The 18,627-nt window shown below is 36.7% G+C and overlaps 1 pseudogene; it reads right to left on the reverse strand.

Moving 5' to 3' along the window:
* Positions 1 to 11,332: 11,332 nt before the first annotated feature.
* LOC130020599 (hematopoietically-expressed homeobox protein HHEX-like) overlaps positions 11,333 to 18,627 on the reverse strand; it is a 169,171-nt pseudogene continuing 161,876 nt past the window's right edge.

Here is an 18,627-nt window from a genome sequence, read left to right on the forward strand (position 1 = left end):
ATGCAAGTTTCCGCCCCAATGGAAAACCAGCAGGACTGTACTACTGTACAAGAAGGGAGACATCCACAACATTGGCAACTATCGCCCCATCTGCCTGTTGTCTGTTGTCTATAAGATGTTCACTTGAGTCATCCTGAATAGGATTAGTAGAACACTAGATGAAGAACAACCATGCAAACAAGCAGGGTTCTAAAAAGGATTTAGCACAATCGACCATATCCACATGATAACCAAGCTCATTGACGTTTCTCGGGAGTTCAAGATGCTGCTCTGTCTAACGTTCATTTATTTAAAGAAGGCCTTTGATTCTGTTGAGACTGAAGCGGTCATCGAGGGCCTAGCCAAACAGGGCATTCAAAGTCAATACATCAGGATCCTCCGTGGACTATATTATGGATTCACTACCAGGATCTCACCATTCTACAGGGTGGTGATCATCGGTGTCAAGAGAGGGGTTCGGCAGGGTGATCCTATTTCACCGAAACTCTTTAGTGCCACCCTCAAGAACGTCATGCGACGACTGGAATGGGAAGGGATGGGAACGAATGGAAATGAAGATAGATGGTCAGCAACTACATCACCTTGCTTCGCTGATGACATCATTCTTATAACACCAAACATCAGCCAAGCAGCACAAATGCTAGCCTACTTCAACCGTAAGTGTTGAAGGGCTGGACTACAGCTGAATCTAACAAAGATAATGTTTATGAGAAATGGTCTCGTTCCTGACGTTCCATTCACCCTCAATGGGACAAACATCTCTGAATGCAACAGTTATGTGTACCTAGGTCGAGGAGTCAACATGACCTGACACCTGAGTTTCACAGGACAAAGAGAGCGGCTTGGAATGCTTTCAAGAACGTCAAAGAAATATAAGTCAAATAAAAGGACAAAGAACCCCCAGCTCCAGGCACATCTCTTTGATTCCACTGCTTTTCCTGCATTAACATACGCCTCAGAGACCTGGGCCTTATGCAAACATGATGAGAACGCTGTTTGGATCTCCCAAACAGGAATCAAAAGAGCTATGCTTTCACTCAAATGAGAGAAAGAATCTGAAGTTCCAACCTCCGTCGACAGTCAAGAGTCAGGGACACTGTCTCATTTGCCAAGGCAGTGAAAATCAGATGGCCTTTACTCATAATGACATTTGGAGATGACAGCTGGACTAGAGCCATTACCAGTTGGATTCCACAGGACGTCAAAAGACCACGTGGCCGCCCACCTATGAGATGGTCAGACTTCTTCGTCAAGACCCTGAACAATCAATTTGAGGCTCTTCGTGTTCCTAGAATGAGCAGATGCCATTGGGCTACATTAGCACGTGACAGGGATGAATGGAGATGTTGGCGCCCGCTCGAGAGAATCAATGAATAAAGGGATGTCAAATGATCAAATGAATTATAATGCTAAAAAGTAGAAGTATCCTCAAAGAATATTCAGTGTATGATTCCATTTATATAAAGGTTTATAACTGGTAAAAATAATCCACCACCTCAAGTAGTAGTCTAATTATTTCCTACCAATATAAAAGGATTTTAACTACTCAGGAGCACAAAGAATTTTTGCACATAGGAGAAGTTTTTTAGCTTAAATGATATCAAAAGTATCAAAAATCAGAGAGCTGTTTACATTTGGAATTTGTATCATTTGTTAACCTTATCTTAATGGTTAATACTATGAATATTTATACTTAAAAGCTCTGTGTCTAGAGATCTATATGAAGAAAACCACGTGAAATTTTATAGTATGTATAGCATGTATGTTTATAATTTTATTGCAATGTTAACTTTATTATTAACAATATTAAATAATTTTGTTTATCACATATTGTAAAATATTGGAATGTTTAAATTGTTGACTAACTTAGTGTTACTCAACAAGACAATAATTAGAGCCATTGAATTACATATATTAACAATATTTATAACCTTAGACACCTAAGAAATGTGATAAGGGAGGTGTAATACTCCTGGAGGTGCACTGGGAAAATTCATTGTGGGGTAGAAAAGAGGTTGGCTACTTGCAAATCAAGCACCGGGCTGGAGCAATAGCACAGCAGTAGGGCGTTTGCCTTATAAGCGGCCAACATGGCCGACCCGAGTTTGATTCCTCCGCCCCTCTCGGAGAGCCCAGCAAGCTACCGAGAGTATTTGATATGCCAGACACAGTAACAACAAAGTCTCCAATGGAGATGTTACTGGGCCCGCTCGAGCAAATCGACGATCAACGGGAGGGCCTTTGCCTTTTACCTGTCACTAAATTCTCAATTGGTATATGCAGTTCTGTTGAGAGAATAAAGTGCTTGCACTCTTTTGCCTTTCTTAGAAACTTTGTATCCCATCTCTGTTTGCAGTTATCAGATATTTATCTTTTTCCTTCTGGCTTATTTAGCTTAAGTGGTATCCTCTAATACCATTCAAGTTGTAGCAAAGTAAAATATTTTACATTTTAATTTAGTTGTGTAACATTTCACTGTGAATATATTATGCATTTATCTTTTCTACTCTTTGGTTTTGAAGCCCTTGTATTGTTTTCAGATTTTGGCTATTGTAAATAAAACTACAATCATTATAAATGTCTATAATTTTTTAATTGGTAATTTTGTGTCCATAGCTTACATGCAAATAATGCCATTGGGATAATGATAGGATTTGCACAGTGAGGACAGTCATTTAATATTATTTATTCTTCAATGTTACAAGACGAGCATTTTTCTACTTTTTTATGCTTCTTATATTCCTATTAATGTCACTTTTTTGCATCTCATTATTCTTTCTTCTTTTTCTAATTTAATTCCTAGACATATTATTATATTTTTTGACATTTATTACAAATGTGACTGATTTTCTGATTTTTCTAAATTTACTTTATAGCCTGTAACTTTGCGGTGTAGGTTAATTGCTTCTAAAGATTTATTTTCTAGTATTCTCTTTAGGATTGTCTATGTATGATAAAAAAAAATGATTTGCAAAGAGTGATGCTTCTACTTATGTTTTTCAAATTTGAATACTTTTTTTTTTACTTAGAGCTGTGGCTAGACTTTCAATATTATACTGAAATATGTTAGCAGACATACTTACATTATGCTTGATGTTAGAGGAAAGACTACCAATGTCTGCCAACAAATACTATGTTAACAGTTATTTGTGTGTGTATTATCTCAACTGAGGTAAATGGTAAAATCCTTCTACACCTTTTGGGTTGAGAGTTTTAATCACATTTTCATAAGTTTATTTTTATTACTTATTTTGGGGGGCCGGAGCAATAGCACAGCAGGTTGGGCATTTGCCTTGCACGTGTCCGACACGGTTCAATTCCACCATCCCTCTCAGAGAGCCCAGCAAGCTACCAAAAGTATCCCACCCACAGAGCAGAGCCAGGCAAGCTCCCTATGAGATATTCAACATGCCAAAAACAGTAACAAGTCTCACAATGGAGACGTTACTGGTGCTCACTCGGGCAAATCAATGAACAATGGGAAGACAGTGCTACAGTGCTGCTACAGATTATAATTCAGTCACACTTCCATGGGCCAGAGCGATAGCATAGGGGGTAGGACATTTGCCTTGCATGTGGCCAACCTGGGTTCAATTCCTCCTCCCCTCTCTGAAAGCCCGGCAAGCTACCGAGTGTATCCTGCCCACATGACAGAGTCTGGCAAGCTATCCATGGGAAATTCGATGTGCCAAACACAGTAACAACTGTAGTCTCACAATGTAGACTTTACTGGTGCCCATTTGAGCAAATCTATGAACAATGAGACGACAGAGCTACAGTACTACAGTGCTATTTATTTTGAAGGAGTTTTGGGCGACACAGGAAGTGCTCTGACTTACTCCTGATTCAGTGCTCAGGGGTCAAATCCTTAGTATTTGGTGAACTTTATGTGGTATCAGGATTTGAGGATTAAAGTGTGTGGATCACAGGCAAGGCAAGCATGTTAAACATTTACTATTTCACCAGCCTATAGGTTAATTTTAAATTGCTATTTTATTTTAATCTTTATGCCTTTATTACATCTAATTTTCCCAAATAAAATTGTTGCAGTGTAGATTAAAATGCTTGAATCAATTAAAGATGCTTAATAAAGTCTTTATTAGACAAATTAAAACAATAATGGAAATTATTAAATTAGCTGGAGTGATAGCACAGCGGTAGGGCGTTCGCCTTATAAGCGGCCAACATGGCCGACCCGAGTTCGATTCCTCCGCCCCTCTCAGAGACCCTGGCAAGCTACCGAGAGTATTGGATATGCCAGACACAGTAACAACAAAGTCTCCAATGGAGATGTTACTGGGCCCGCTCGAGCAAATCGACGATCAACGGGAGGGCCTTTACCTTTACCTTTACCTTTACCTTTACCTTTACCTATTAAATTAGTTTAAGCACCTGATTCAACTGGGAAAATAACATTAATGAATTATGTAAAATACACAGTTTTTTCATATGACTCTAAATGTTTATATTTTAAAGTTATTTAAAGATATAGTCCCAAAACAAATAAAACATTTATACTTATGTATACTTATTTTCATTGATATCTAAAGTCCAAATACTCCTAAAAATGATAAACCTACTACTAATATAGTATTATAATTTTATAAATTTTACATTGAGAGTTGCTAAAGAATGGAAAAATAAATAGCGAATTATATAAGTAAATAATATAGTATACAATTATATAAATATATTATATCATAATATAATTATAAAGTAATATTTTAATATATTGATATATTATAATATAATTACATAAACAATGAATTATAAAATATTTAATAATATTTAATCATGTTTAATAATATAATAATATAAATAATGTAATGCAATATAATATAATTATATTATATAGTATATAATCATAAATACCTTTAACTTGAATTCATATCATTTATTTGCAAATTACACATCTTTCCCATCCTATTACATTCACTGATCTACAAAATTGTTTAATTATAACAGGTGAAAATGTTACTGGTACTATGGATTTACAAAGCTGTAAAACATTGAGAAATAATTATAACATATTGACGATAATCAAATAATAAGCTTCTTTATAAAATGTTTAGTAACATGTTCATGTATATCCATAAATATTTTGTTGTTTTCACTTTTCAAGACAGTTTAAGATAACAGGGAAAGTAATATAAATCTTAATCACAAAGCACAAATATAAATTACAGTAATAGTTTATTTGTGACATTTAATATCTGTAAAGGCATACATTTTCAATGCCTTGGTAAATGGTGAAAATCAGATGGGCTGGACACGTAATGCGATTTGAAGATGACCGCTAGACTAGAGCTGTTACTGACTGGATTCCACGAGATGTCTAAAGAATGCATGCCCGCCCACCTCTGAGATGGTCAGACTTCTTCATAAAGACCCTGAATGAATGATTTGCAGCTCTTCGTGTTCCTGGAACTAGCAGATGCCATTGGGCTACACTAGCATGTGACAGGGACAAATGGAGAGGTTACTGGTGCCCACTTGAGCAAATCAATGAGTAACGGGATATCAAGCTATCAAGTGATCAAAGACATAAACATGTGAAATAAAATATCATAAGTTACTGTAGAATAAGATGTTGTTGTTAAATAATTGGTTTAGACAGTATTTTTGGTTATTGTAGCATTTATCATCAGGAAAGTACTTAGATGTATGCAAGATAAAAACAGGATAAAGAATTTTTTATATGAAATACAAAGATCTAACTGCATTTTAATTCAGCATAATAGAAATTTTTGAGGATACATTTCAAATTGGACTCTACATTTTCTTAGAATGTCTGACCTCATATGCATAGCAAGAAGAGTGTACTTTATTTTTTCAAGATATTTTTAAGATATTTTGTGAAAGTTTATTCATATTATAAATAAACCTGGAGTACCATGCCCAATAGAGCAAATCGATGAGTAAGGAGATGTCAAGTGATCAAGTGATAAAGTGATTTATTTTATAGCAACAATAACAATATCTTATATTGGGAGGAGATGGTAAGGCGAAAATAATCAGCTTAATTGGTTTTATTCTTTACAGATTAAGTCATCAAATCAATGATGTTTCTTTTTCTTTAATTTCAAAGTACTTTCTCCTTAGGTTACAAGTATTCTGTTTATGCCATAGTTTAAACTATTTAAATCCACCATTTGATTTGGAGACAAGACAGGTAGAAATCAAACCTTAATATTAGTGGTACGACACTATAGTAGATAAGTTGAAAAGAATATAAGTTTATAGGAAAGGGAACAGAGACGAATGCAAGCAGTTTAATATATAATTACTTTTATGTTCATATAGGTTTATATACATAATGTAAGCTAATATGATATAGTGTTTTAGATGATGCACAGATAAAAGGAAGGAAGGATGGAAGGAAGGGAGGAAGGAAGGAAGAGAGGAAGGAAGGAAGGGAGCAAGGAAGGAAGGGAGCAAGGAAGGAAGGGAGAAATGAAAGAAGGAAGAAGGAAGGGAGGAAGGAAGGAAGGGAGCAAGAAAAGAGGGACAAAATATGGGTCAATTTTTCTAGCTTCTCAAATAAAATGTGAATATACGATCAAGAAAATGTTTTTAAAAGTTATTTTATTAGCATTATATATATTATTTATAATCAATTTTGTAAATTACGTGAGAACGCTTAAGGAAAAAATGGTGGAGAATATTTCCAGTTTAGAATATACCCTCTATTTTATTTTAATTATAGCACAGTGGGTTGCGTGTTTGCCTTGCATACTGCCAACCCAGGTTTGATTCCTCTGTCCCTTTCTGAGAACCCAGCAAGCTACCGAGAGTATCCTGCCCACATGGTAGAGCCTGGCAAGCTCCCCGTGTGTGTTCAATATGCCAAAAACAGTAAAAACAAGTCTCACAATGGAGATGCTCTTGATGCCCCCTCAAGCAAATCGATGAACAATGGGAGGACAGTGCTACAGTGCTATTTATTCATTTATGCGTGTGGAGTCTGTATGTTTGTTTAGAAATGACTGAACTAGAATTAGTAAATAAATTGAGGAGAACCGTTCTAATTTTAAATTTTCCATTTTGAGTATAACTGATATTGTGATTTAATAATTATTAAAAGTAAACATTGTCTGGGGCTAGAGTGATAGGATAGTGCATAGAGCACTTTCGTTGCACCCAGTTTCAATCCCTGCATCCCACATGGTCCCCTGAGTACTGCCAGTACTGTTATTTCTGAAAATAGAGAAAATTGTACACCCCTGTGCATTGGCATGTGCGTCCCCAAACCCCAAAATTAATTAATTAATTAATGCAATTAAACATTGTCTTGCTGTATTATTTTAAGTCACATAAAAAATGATGGAGTGATGTTTTCTTCTTTGATTTATATGTATACTTTTATACCTATTCTTTGTTATACATAAATAGTAGTAATCAACTACAGCTAGACATATTAACAGTTGAAAGCAAGTAATGCTTTGCACAATTCTTACTTTTTTTGTAAAATTATCTACACAATTAAAAAAATTGTTTCTTCTCCACTAGTAATTTCCTGAATTAGTGTATATAATGTAGTGTTAATTATTGAGCATATACTCTTAGTTTTCAAGGTCCATCTCAATACCATATTATACTTAGAATTATAAATGGGAGTTTCACATTATCTCTCACTTCTTCTTTGCTTTTAATTAAATGTGTGAAATTTCTTCAGGTATTGTTTGACAATTTGTGGACCAATTAATTTATATAAATACCTGTGGAGAGAGTGATGGTGTCTTATTTTTTCACTGTCGTTTCAAGATCATCCATCAAAATATTTTAATATATATTTTTACTCAATTCACTTGACAGAAAGTAGAGATAAAGATAATATACTTGTGAGTTTGAAGACATAAATAGCCATTGTATATCAATAGAATAAGTTCAAAATAAACTAAGGTTTAAATAAAAAGAAAATTAATTTATTGAACTGATCAATATGTTTTTATCAGTACACAAAAATGTCCAGAAAATATTTATTCAACAACACTGAATCAGAAACAATATGCTACATGAATTATATATTCTCCTTTTAAAACAAAATTATATAACCTTGTTAGTATATTTTCACAACGTCCCTTTTTTGGCATCACTTGCCAACCAGTGTTTTAATGGAGAATTAAAATATAAGTATTTAAAATATGAGGAAAGAATGGACATATGGAAATAATTTGTTATGAAATAACTTTAAATCAAAGGCTTAAATGTTTATTTTTCACTTAGATTAAATAATATAAGTGATTTATAAAAGTCAACTGTAGAATCACCCCGAATTATAGTAGCATCTGAATTGATTAGTCTTATGAGTAATGCAAGTTTTCAGACAATCCCAGGTCAAGAAAACTTGAACAAATTTTATATGACCTTCCCAAATATTTTCTCTGCTTTTCCCACAATAAAGATGCCTATGTTCCCTCTCTCTTTCTCTAGTTTTACATTACACTACGTGAATTTCTTTCAATAGAAAATATTTTCCTTCAGGTTTTAAAAAAAAAGCATAAAAATGTGAGTAACTATATTAACAAATATATGAGACCTGTAGATTAGAGATTCAGTTGTGTTTTGTCTAAATCAATTTTACTAGAAAATTTTGATTTAGTGATTTTGTTCATTATATTTGGTGGGATATGACATAAGAGTTTTAGACTGTCCCTCTGTTCTGGGTGCTCATGCAATTTTACAGTTTTAGAATGGATATTAAGTCAGTAGTTTACTAATAGCACTGCACTGTCATCCCGCAGATCAACTATTTGCTCGAATGGGTCCAGTAACATCTCCATTGTGAGACTTGTTGTTACTGTGTTTGGCATATCCAATATGTCACAGATAGCTTGCCAGGCTTTGCAGTGCAGGCAAGATACTCTCGGTAGCTTGCTGGACTCTCCGAGAGGGGCAAAAGAAATCGAACCTGGCTCAGCCAGGCCCCCGGCTTGCAAGGCAAATGCCCTACTGCTGTGCTATCACTCTCAGCCTTTTGACTAAGATCAAGTTTACTAATATAAAATATAAATATAATCCTGGAAGAGAGCGACACAGATTCTCCTGCCCCCAGGCCAGTCTCTCTTCACCAGGGCCCCTAAGAGGGGAGCGCATTGAGTCTCCCTCCCCACCCCAAGCAGAGCCCCGGCAAGCTGAAAACCTCCAGAAACCAGCCACAGCCATGTTCAAGCATCTCCACATGCTCTGATGAGCCTCACCCATGAAAGAATCGGCAGAGAAACCCAGGTATGCGGGATCCATGACTGAGATCTCCAAGCCTGCTCAGATCAGGGCTGGGCCTCTTTCACCCAGACCCCCAGTTTTCCAGTAGCTTGGCAATCACACCCACAAACTGCCCCAGGCCCATGTAATCTCATCAATGGCCAAGATCCAGAGACTATAAAACAAAGCTCCTGGAAGAGAGTGACACCGTATTTCCTGGAGCATGAGCCACAAATGCCAGTCAACAAAAAGTTTGCTTTCAGTAGTCTGGGAACACCTATAAAAGCAATTAGAGGCCGCCCCAAAAGCGTCCGTCCCTCTCGGAGAGCCCAGCAAGCTACCGAGAGTATCTCACCCGCATGGCAGAGCCTGGCAAGCTACCTGTGGCGTATTCGATATGCCAAAAACAGTATCATTAATAGGCCTCATTCCCCTGACCCTGAAAGAGCCCCCAAAACACCACTGGGCTATGCTAGCATGCAATAGGGACAAATGGAGACGTGACTGGCACCAGCTCGAGCAAATCAATGAACAACGGAATGACAAGTGATAATGATCATGATGACAAGGTTACTGCATGGATTTCCCCTCTCTCAACCCAGGGCTGAAAGTCCGTCTCTATCAAAAAGTTCAATACTTCCAGTAATAGATTATACGTGCCACAAAGGATAAATTGTCTGAGAATCACATGAACATCCAAAAGGAACTTTTGATAAGTTAAAGTTGAGCAATAGTGTGTAACTGCACCAAGTAATTTTAACTTCTCTGTGGTGACAAGCAGTGAAAAATCACTAATATTTAGAGGCTAGAGGTACAACATTTGCCTTGTCCACGCTGTACCCCAACTCCTCATATGGTCCCCAGCTCCTACAGGAGGGATCATTGAGCATAGACGCAAGAGTAAGACCTGAGCACAGCTAGGTGTGACTCAAAAACAAACAAAAAAGCAAAGTTCCAAAAACACTGTCTTTCATATATTTATTGTATATGGATTTATTTTCTGAACTGTACATCAGAATCACTCACTATGTCTAAACTAAATATAAACTGTTTAATTCTATGCATATTGTGGAAATGTCTAGATCTGGATGTCACATACCAGAATACAATTCTGATTTTAGCACTTGGTCTATATATGCCACTAGAGAAAATGGAGTACTCATGAAATAATATTGTTCAAACAATTTATTTCAGATAATTTTTTAAAAATTATGAATTTGCAACATTTGTTTTTGTGCCCATTATAGAGTAAGTGCTAGTAAATTTTATATGTTGTTGCCAATCATATCTTTTGTTTTTTTTTTGTTTTCTATGATTATGTTACTAACGATGATTTAATGACTTTTAACTTTACACTTTGTTTTTTTTTTTTGGTCTGTATTCAACAATTATACTCAGAAAATTGAAAATTTATTGACAAATTTTTAAAACCTAGAATATGAACTGACAACTATTAAATTCTCATACTGATACACTGTTAAAATATTATGTCATCATACTTAACTATCATTCGTGTTTCCTCAATATGCATATATATTTTTATGCAAACAGGAAGAACTAATGTATATTCTAAAATACGTCAATTATCATGAGCTATTTATTATGTAATACTACACCTATTTAAATAAAGTATGCCTAAAATTGGGATATGTGAATGCTGATTTGCCTCACCCAAAAAAAGAATTACCTCCAAACACCCTTCATCCTTGTAGTTGAAAAATTTGGCTTGGTAGTTACTAAAATCTTGGAAGACGCATTCCCTTCAGAACAACTGGTGCCTAAGTGAAAGGAAACTTACCAAGTTATACTGATCATGCCCATGACTATTAAACTTAATGGAATTACTAGTTGGGATTATCTTTCCAGGAAAGATATGTTAGTATACTAACATACATATGTGTGTATGTTAGTTCCATACACACCAATCAGTGAGGCGCTTTTGACAAAGAACAAGTTAACCTATGCCTCTCTGAAGTAATAGAGGATTTAAAGCTTCCATTTGGGAAAAACTAGGGAATATTCCTCATTTAACAGCTAAGTTTAGGTTTTTTTGGCTCATCATGGAGCTTTTCTATAGCATACGTTATTCCCATGTCCAGTTTCCTGAAGATTCTAATGTCAGGGGTCATCACCCTGCATTAAAATAGCCTTTATCCCCTTTAATGTCCACTTCCTGGTCAGAATCCTCAGAAATCTCAGACTCAAGATCTTCCTGGGAGGCCGGGGAGGGAGCACACTGCGAGCTATCCAAAGCACCTTGACTCTGTTCACTGGACAGGTCTTGCCTCTGGTTGCAGGGATCGTCTAAACTTTCAAGTTCTTTTTTATTGCTCTGTGGGTTCTCCTATTTAAGTCTTCTCCACTTTGTGCGTGGATTCTGAAACCAGGTTTTGACCTGTCTCTCACTAAGTTGCAGCATCTTGGCCAGACGTTTCCTCTTGGGCGGTGAGAGGTATTTCTGGGTCTCAAACTTTTTCTCCAGCTTGGTGGTCTGGTCATTGGAGAACTGCACCTGTCCTCCTTTCCTTTTACGCAGAGGCCTTTGAAAGAACGGGCTCCAGAGCAGGGGTTTGCCCAAGTGGTCATGGCAGAGCAAGGGGTGCGTGTAGTTGTTCACTGTCTGCGGGAAGGGATACAGAGGGCTCCTGAAGCCGCTGGGTCCATAAGCAGCGGCAGCGGCAGAGTGATGCGAGAAGGCGGGGTGGGTCAGCGTGGAACTCCTTCACAGGGGTGCGGTAGGAGGACACAGGCTGGAGAAGGAGGAGTTGAGGGACTGCAGCCTTGGGGCGAGGGTGGACACAGCAGGCCCACGGCCCAGAGTCTCCTGCCCCCGTGACTGGCTGTCCTCACCAGGGTACCTTGGAGGGGGATGGGTTGAGTTTCCCTCCCTGACCCGAGCAGAGCCCCATAGCCAAAGACCTCCAGAACCAGCCACAGCCATGCCAAAACCATTCTCCACACGTCCAGACAAGCCTCATGCATGAAGGAACCAGCAAAGGAACCCAGGCATGCGGGTCCTGGGGCTGAGATCGTCAAGTCTGCTCAGATTGGGACTGGGCCTTCTCCATCCAGATCCCCCATCTTCCAGTAGGTAGGCATTACACACACCAGCTGCCACCAGCGCCAGGTGATCCCATCAATGGCCAAGACCCGGAGACTGTAAAACCCAGCTCCCAGAAGCTTAATATCTTATATAATTAAAACATCTTATTATCTTGTTTTCACTTTGGAGAACCCGGCAGGCTACCAAAAGTATCCTGCCCGCAAGGCAGAGTCTGGCAAACTTCCCGTGTCATTCTCAATATGCCAAATACCAGTAACAATGACAGGTCTCATTCTCATAGCCCTGAAAGAGCATTGAATGTGGCTCTTTTAAAATCTCAGGGCTAAGAAGAAGAAGTTACTGGTGCCTGCTCGAGGCAATCGACAAACAACAGGATGATCGTGATCTTGAACAGCTAAGTATAACATTTCTTTATCTAAAACTGCTCCTGTAATTCTTGATAAGCAGCCAACAGAAAAAGGGCCTAATCCATTTCAGAGGGGCCCATTAGTATGTAAAAGAAAAGTGTATGTCTCTACCTTGGTATGTATTTACATTGTATATTAGAGTTGCCCTGGTTGGTTTCTAGACAACGAACAGAGTGGTCAGCTCTTCAGAAGCTCATAAATCTTCATATCATAAGAAATCGTTTTCTTTTTTCTTTTTTAATATCTCGATTACCAGCTTTACTGTAATTGAATAACCTGGTGTTTCCATGTCTCTTTGAGAACCTGGACACAGTAAATCCTTTTCTATCAACCAAACTCGAGGTTTTAAGATTGTTCTTATAATCATAAGAATAGGTATAGAACTCTGTTGCTTTGGTTAATGTTTTTTCAGCTTCTGTCTAACTATCTCAGAGAGCAAAGCACAAACCACTCTGCCTTCCGAAGGACAGAGAAAAGTTCAGAAGCTCCTCCACTTATAATCATGTTCTCTTTTTTCAGACTTTCAGACTGAAAACTCTGAAACCCAATGAATCCTTGCCTGGGCCACATTAAAGCTGAAGTAGCATGAGGTTTCTCCCCTATGCAGGGATGGCCTACAGTCCTTTTGCCAGCATGAAGAAGCTCCAGAAAAGAGAACTTCATCCATTTTCCCCTGAAAGATTTAAGGTGATGAAAGTTCTTGGGGGTGGGATGGAGATGAAGCAGGCAGGCAGGTACATAGGGAAGGACTCCAGTGGCAATGAGTTCTTGGGAAATAGTAAAAACAACTAGACCCAAGGCTGCCTAAAACTCATCTTGTGGACAAAGAGGCTAAGGCGTGAAAAGACCTTTATGTGGCTTCAGCACAGATCCAGAAATGTATAGACATTCCTGTGAGAGATGCTTCCAGCAGGAACAAAGATCAGGGAAGGATTATCGAAGTTCTTCAACTGCTCCCAATTCTAAACCTTGGCAATCATGCTAGCAAGGAGACTCTGTCTTAGCAGAAAACTCCACATGAAGAACTTGGGGAGAAACACTGAAAAAGCGAACTTGAACAAAGGAAGTGTGCTCATGTGCTTCACAAACCCATGTGCTGCCTGTGCCCGTGTGTTTCCGTCAAGAGCATGCAGTGACCAAGCACACATGTTAGCTGACATGTTCCCTATTGTGACGTTACTTTCATAATTTATACCAAATGCTGAGATATGTACCGGGGCCTTTCCTCTATTCTGGAGAAGTCTATTTTCTCTTTTGAGAATATTCATCTCTCTCTCTGCCTCTGTCTCTGTCTCTGTCTCTCTTTCTCTCTCTCTCTCACACACACACATACACACAGACATAGACAAAGACACACACACACACACACACACACACACCTTTGTCTTCTGATCCTATTCTTCAAAACTTCCAAATTAAAGCTGCTTTCACTTTCAAAATATATGCCAATGAGCTTTCACTGTTCTTGTTGAGCATATTACAGAATTACAGATATTACCACAATACTTTCCACTATTGGAGGAGACTATTTATCAATTACAGACTCCAATTTGGACTCAAATAATATATTAGAACTTTCCGGGCATTCCAAAATTAGACACAGATAAAATAGTTGTTTCACATGCCCAATTTGAATAACTGATATTTCATATAAACAAAATTATTTTAATTGCAGGCATCAAATCTGCATAGTATTAAATAAGTTATTTCAGTTTTGGAAGGCGGTAGTTTCTAATACTGGGTTTCCATTAAAATATTTGTTAATTTAGTGACCCTTGATAAATACTGCCATTAATGTCCAGATGATCTTAATATTGAAATCGAAGTTTTGTAGAAAAAATTGTAATTGCTTTTCACTTTTGGGGTGACAGATTATAAATCTTGAACACAGATTATTTTATATCCCATATTCACCATAGCAAATGATGAATTTTGGCTTCTTTTTTCTGTTTTTAAAGTTTTGGGGCAACACCCAGTGATGTTCAAGGCTTTATCCAATTTCTGTGCACAGGGATCTTTTGATGTTGCACAGGAGACATAGGCAATACCAGGGGTATAATCTGGCTCTGTCTAGGGCCAGGCAAACACCTGACCTCTTTTACTATATGTCCAGACCTCACTTTCTTTGTGTTTAAAATTGAGTTGAAATTGCCTTACATGACTACATATGTTTTAGTGGTAAAAAAGAATGTCTTTTCAAAAGAAATGTTGTCACACCACACATACTCTCTGGTAATAAAAATAAATAAATAAATGTAAAAAAATGATAGGACATGTAAAACTGTACAAGATTAAGTTATTTTTCTTATTTGCTATTGACTCCAGTTTAATCCTGGCAATGCATATGCTTTTGTGAACACAGCCAGTAGTTATCCTTGAACACAAAGCCAGAAAAAAAGGCCTGAGCACTGAGAGATATAGCTAGGAGTAAGCCTTGAGTGCACTGAATATTCTCCAAGAACCATCAACAAAAAAAAAATTTATAAAAAACTAAAAGAGAAGTCAGATTTTGTTGAATGTTGCAATTTCTATGTTTGAATTTCATACAGACTGTCATGTTTTGAGACAAAATCTATTCATATGTAATAAGAAACTTTCTTCTGATTTTTCACTATTGAATAGTATCAACATTAAAATATTTAGTATTCATGTGAGGAAACACATCCAATAAATTATAATTCCAAAGATATTTTAGCGGTTAATTTAACCTTGTGAAAATTTGGATTGAAATTGAAGACATCGTTAAAGACAAACTGTAGAATACTTCATGAAAGATAAGATAAACTTGAAGGATAAAAGATGAAGGATGGATTGACATCATTTTCAATAATCTAGTTTCATTATTCTGAGCATGTAATGCATTTATAATATTCTATTAAACAATTGAATTAAATGTTAATTTCTTTTTCTTGTTTCATGTTCATGTCCTGCTATTCATGCCATGAATAGCAATGATTTCGAAAATTAGAAGGGAGATATTTATAAGCCACTGAACTGCTTGGGAAATAATTCATTCTTCATATCAGCAGCATTATGTCTTACACCCCATTTGATAATATGAAAATAATTCACCATGATTAATGTTTGTAAAATGGGCCAACAGACAGAATAATGAGTTGCAACTTATTATTTACTTTTATCAAGTAGCAATATTATTATCCAGTATTGTTTCATTCCTACAACTTGAATTAATTTAAATATAAATCTGAAAAAATAAGTATATATAGTAGTTATGCATTTTCTATGTGATTCTTTTTATGCTTGTGATAAATTTAATGTTAATAGTAGATTTCAATCTGATAGTTCAAATGATGACCTATATATAATTGAAAAACTCATTGAATAGCTTCTAATCATTTTCTAAATAACCTTATAGACAAACTTAAATCTAAAAATTCATCAAACTATCTTTTCTTTTAGAATGATTAGCAATTCTTTATTTTAAAATTCCAGCAACAGTGTTTTGTAAAAAATACTTGCAGTAAATGTGTTAGAAAATTAAAAATCTATAAAATTATGTGTATGTATGAATTTGTATATTTGTATATATGTAGTAAATTCATTAAATCATACAACATATAAAAGTTAGCCAATTCATTTTCTTATGTAATTCATACAATTATAAAACTTTAATATGCGCATACAATAAGAAAATTTATTAAAGATAAAAAAACTCTTGTCACTTTTTAAAAAATTATAAGGATTGACATTAGGAAATTAGAACAAACTTTTTATAGGGTTTTATAATACAAAGCATATTTGCTCTATATAAATGAATTATGTGATGCCTTCAGTTTTTAGTGATCTGTATACAGGTATGTACACAGGTATATGTTTCATCCTATGTCACTTAATCACTTAATCACTTAACTTCCCGTTAGTCCTCAATTTGCTCGAGCAGGCGCCAGTAACGTCTCCATTTGTCCCTGTCGAGTGCTAGTGTAGCCCAATGGCATCTGTTCGCTCTGGGAACATGAAGAGCCTCAAACCAATCGTTCATAATCTTCACGAAGAAGTCTGACCATCTGGTAGGTGGGCGGCCACGCGGTCTTTTGACATCCCGTGGCATCCAGTCAGTAACAGCTCTAGTCCAGCGGTCCTCTTTAAATCTCATTACGTGACCAGCCCAACTGATTTTTGACACCTTGACAAATGAGACAGCGTCCCTGATTCTTGATCATCGACGAATGTCGGAACTCCGGATTTTTTCTCTCATTTGAGTGAAACGTGATATTCCAAGCATAGCTCTTTCTATTCTTCTTTGGGAGACCTGAATAGCATTCTCATCCTGTTTGCATAGGGCCCAGGTCTCTGAGGCATATGTTAATGCAGGAAGAACAGTGGAATCAAAGAGATTCCCTACCCACCCTACCCTGCCCTGTCTGCTTCCATCAACCACCCAGGGATCGGATTTCGCACAGAAGACCCACCCTACCCAGATAAATACCCCACTGGCAGACTTCCACTATAGACACTACCTCCACTACCCAGCCGTCGCCACACTCCAGGACGCTTTCTGGACCCGCGCGGCCGCTTCGCCGCACAACACATCATAAGACATTAAATACCCATCTTCTGGAATTATCGTACCATATTTGATAGGGTTCAAATATGGTAACACCTACAAGGGTGATTAGAGGTCGCCCCAAAAGCCTCTATCCCTCTTGGAAAGACTGGCAAGCTACCGAGAGTATTCTGCCCGCACGGAAGAGCCTGGCAAGCTATCCGTTGTGTATTCGATATGCCAAAACCAGTAACTACAACTGGTCTCATTCATCCTACGTAAAGGCTTAGAAATGATGATAACTCAATATATATAATCTTAACTAGTGCTAGACCAAGTCGGTATCAAATAAGTAGAATTTTCAAATAAACCGAACTGTGACTAGGGATGTAATTACTTTCAGGATTTATGTGGTATAAATATAAAGTAAGGTAAGAGTATCTTGTGGTGCCAAAACCACAAATATGTTCTAGAAAGTGCTATATCTTGTTAAAACTAGAGACTTCAGTCAGTAAAAACTCTATAGGCCTAAATAACTCAATTTATATAGCAAGTAATGCCACTGGAACAGATATTATAAAATGAATGCTCAGGAGTTTATATTTGCATAAAGTAATAAGTGTACAATACAGAAATGTGAAATATAGTTTATTTTAATTTTTATGGGGGCACACTTGGTGGTTCTTCAAGGCCACAGTGATCAGCAATAACAAGTGCTGAAGTGCTGTCTCAATTCAAACCATATTTTTGGCAGCAGCACAATAGATAAGACAAGTGCTTTGACTTCTGAACTACGTCTCTAACACAGAAGATATCCATTTAAAAAGTATTTAATTTATAACATGTAGAATTTAATCATATATAAAATAACTATTAGGTTGATCATTACTGCAAGGAAACTCCACGCATAGATGTAAAAGATCAACAAACGACATGTGAAAATTGTAGATTTCCATAATACATATGTATACATTCTGAGCATCTTCATTTACAAAAATTATACTTCCACATTTTCATGAGGGAAAACTAGTAGTCAGAACCTTGGCAGCTTATTGAAATCAGCATCACTGGTACTAGACATATCAAGGTCATAAATTGTTTAATATGGTGTGTTGTGCCCCCAAATTACATTTACAGTTCTGTGTTTTTCTTGGCAAAATCTAAGACACAGGTCTAATATAAAAAAAAAATAAAGACAAACACAAATTGAGACGCGATCTACAAACACTTATTAGTCTTTTTCAAAATTTGAGATCACAGAAGACAAAAATAACTGGGAAAAAACACAAATTGGAGAAGACTAAGGAGAAAAACATCTGAAGATTACTTTATCAAACCCTCTTCACAACTTCAAGAATTACTTTGCAACTAAAACCAAGTGTTGAACAGTGACATTGAATAATTCTTAATGAAAACTCTGAACACTGTATGCACTTTCTTCAAAAACA

This window comes from Sorex fumeus, unplaced genomic scaffold (assembly GCF_029834395.1).
Source record: "Sorex fumeus unplaced genomic scaffold, SorFum_2.1 ptg000013l, whole genome shotgun sequence".
Taxonomy (NCBI): domain Eukaryota; kingdom Metazoa; phylum Chordata; class Mammalia; order Eulipotyphla; family Soricidae; genus Sorex; species Sorex fumeus.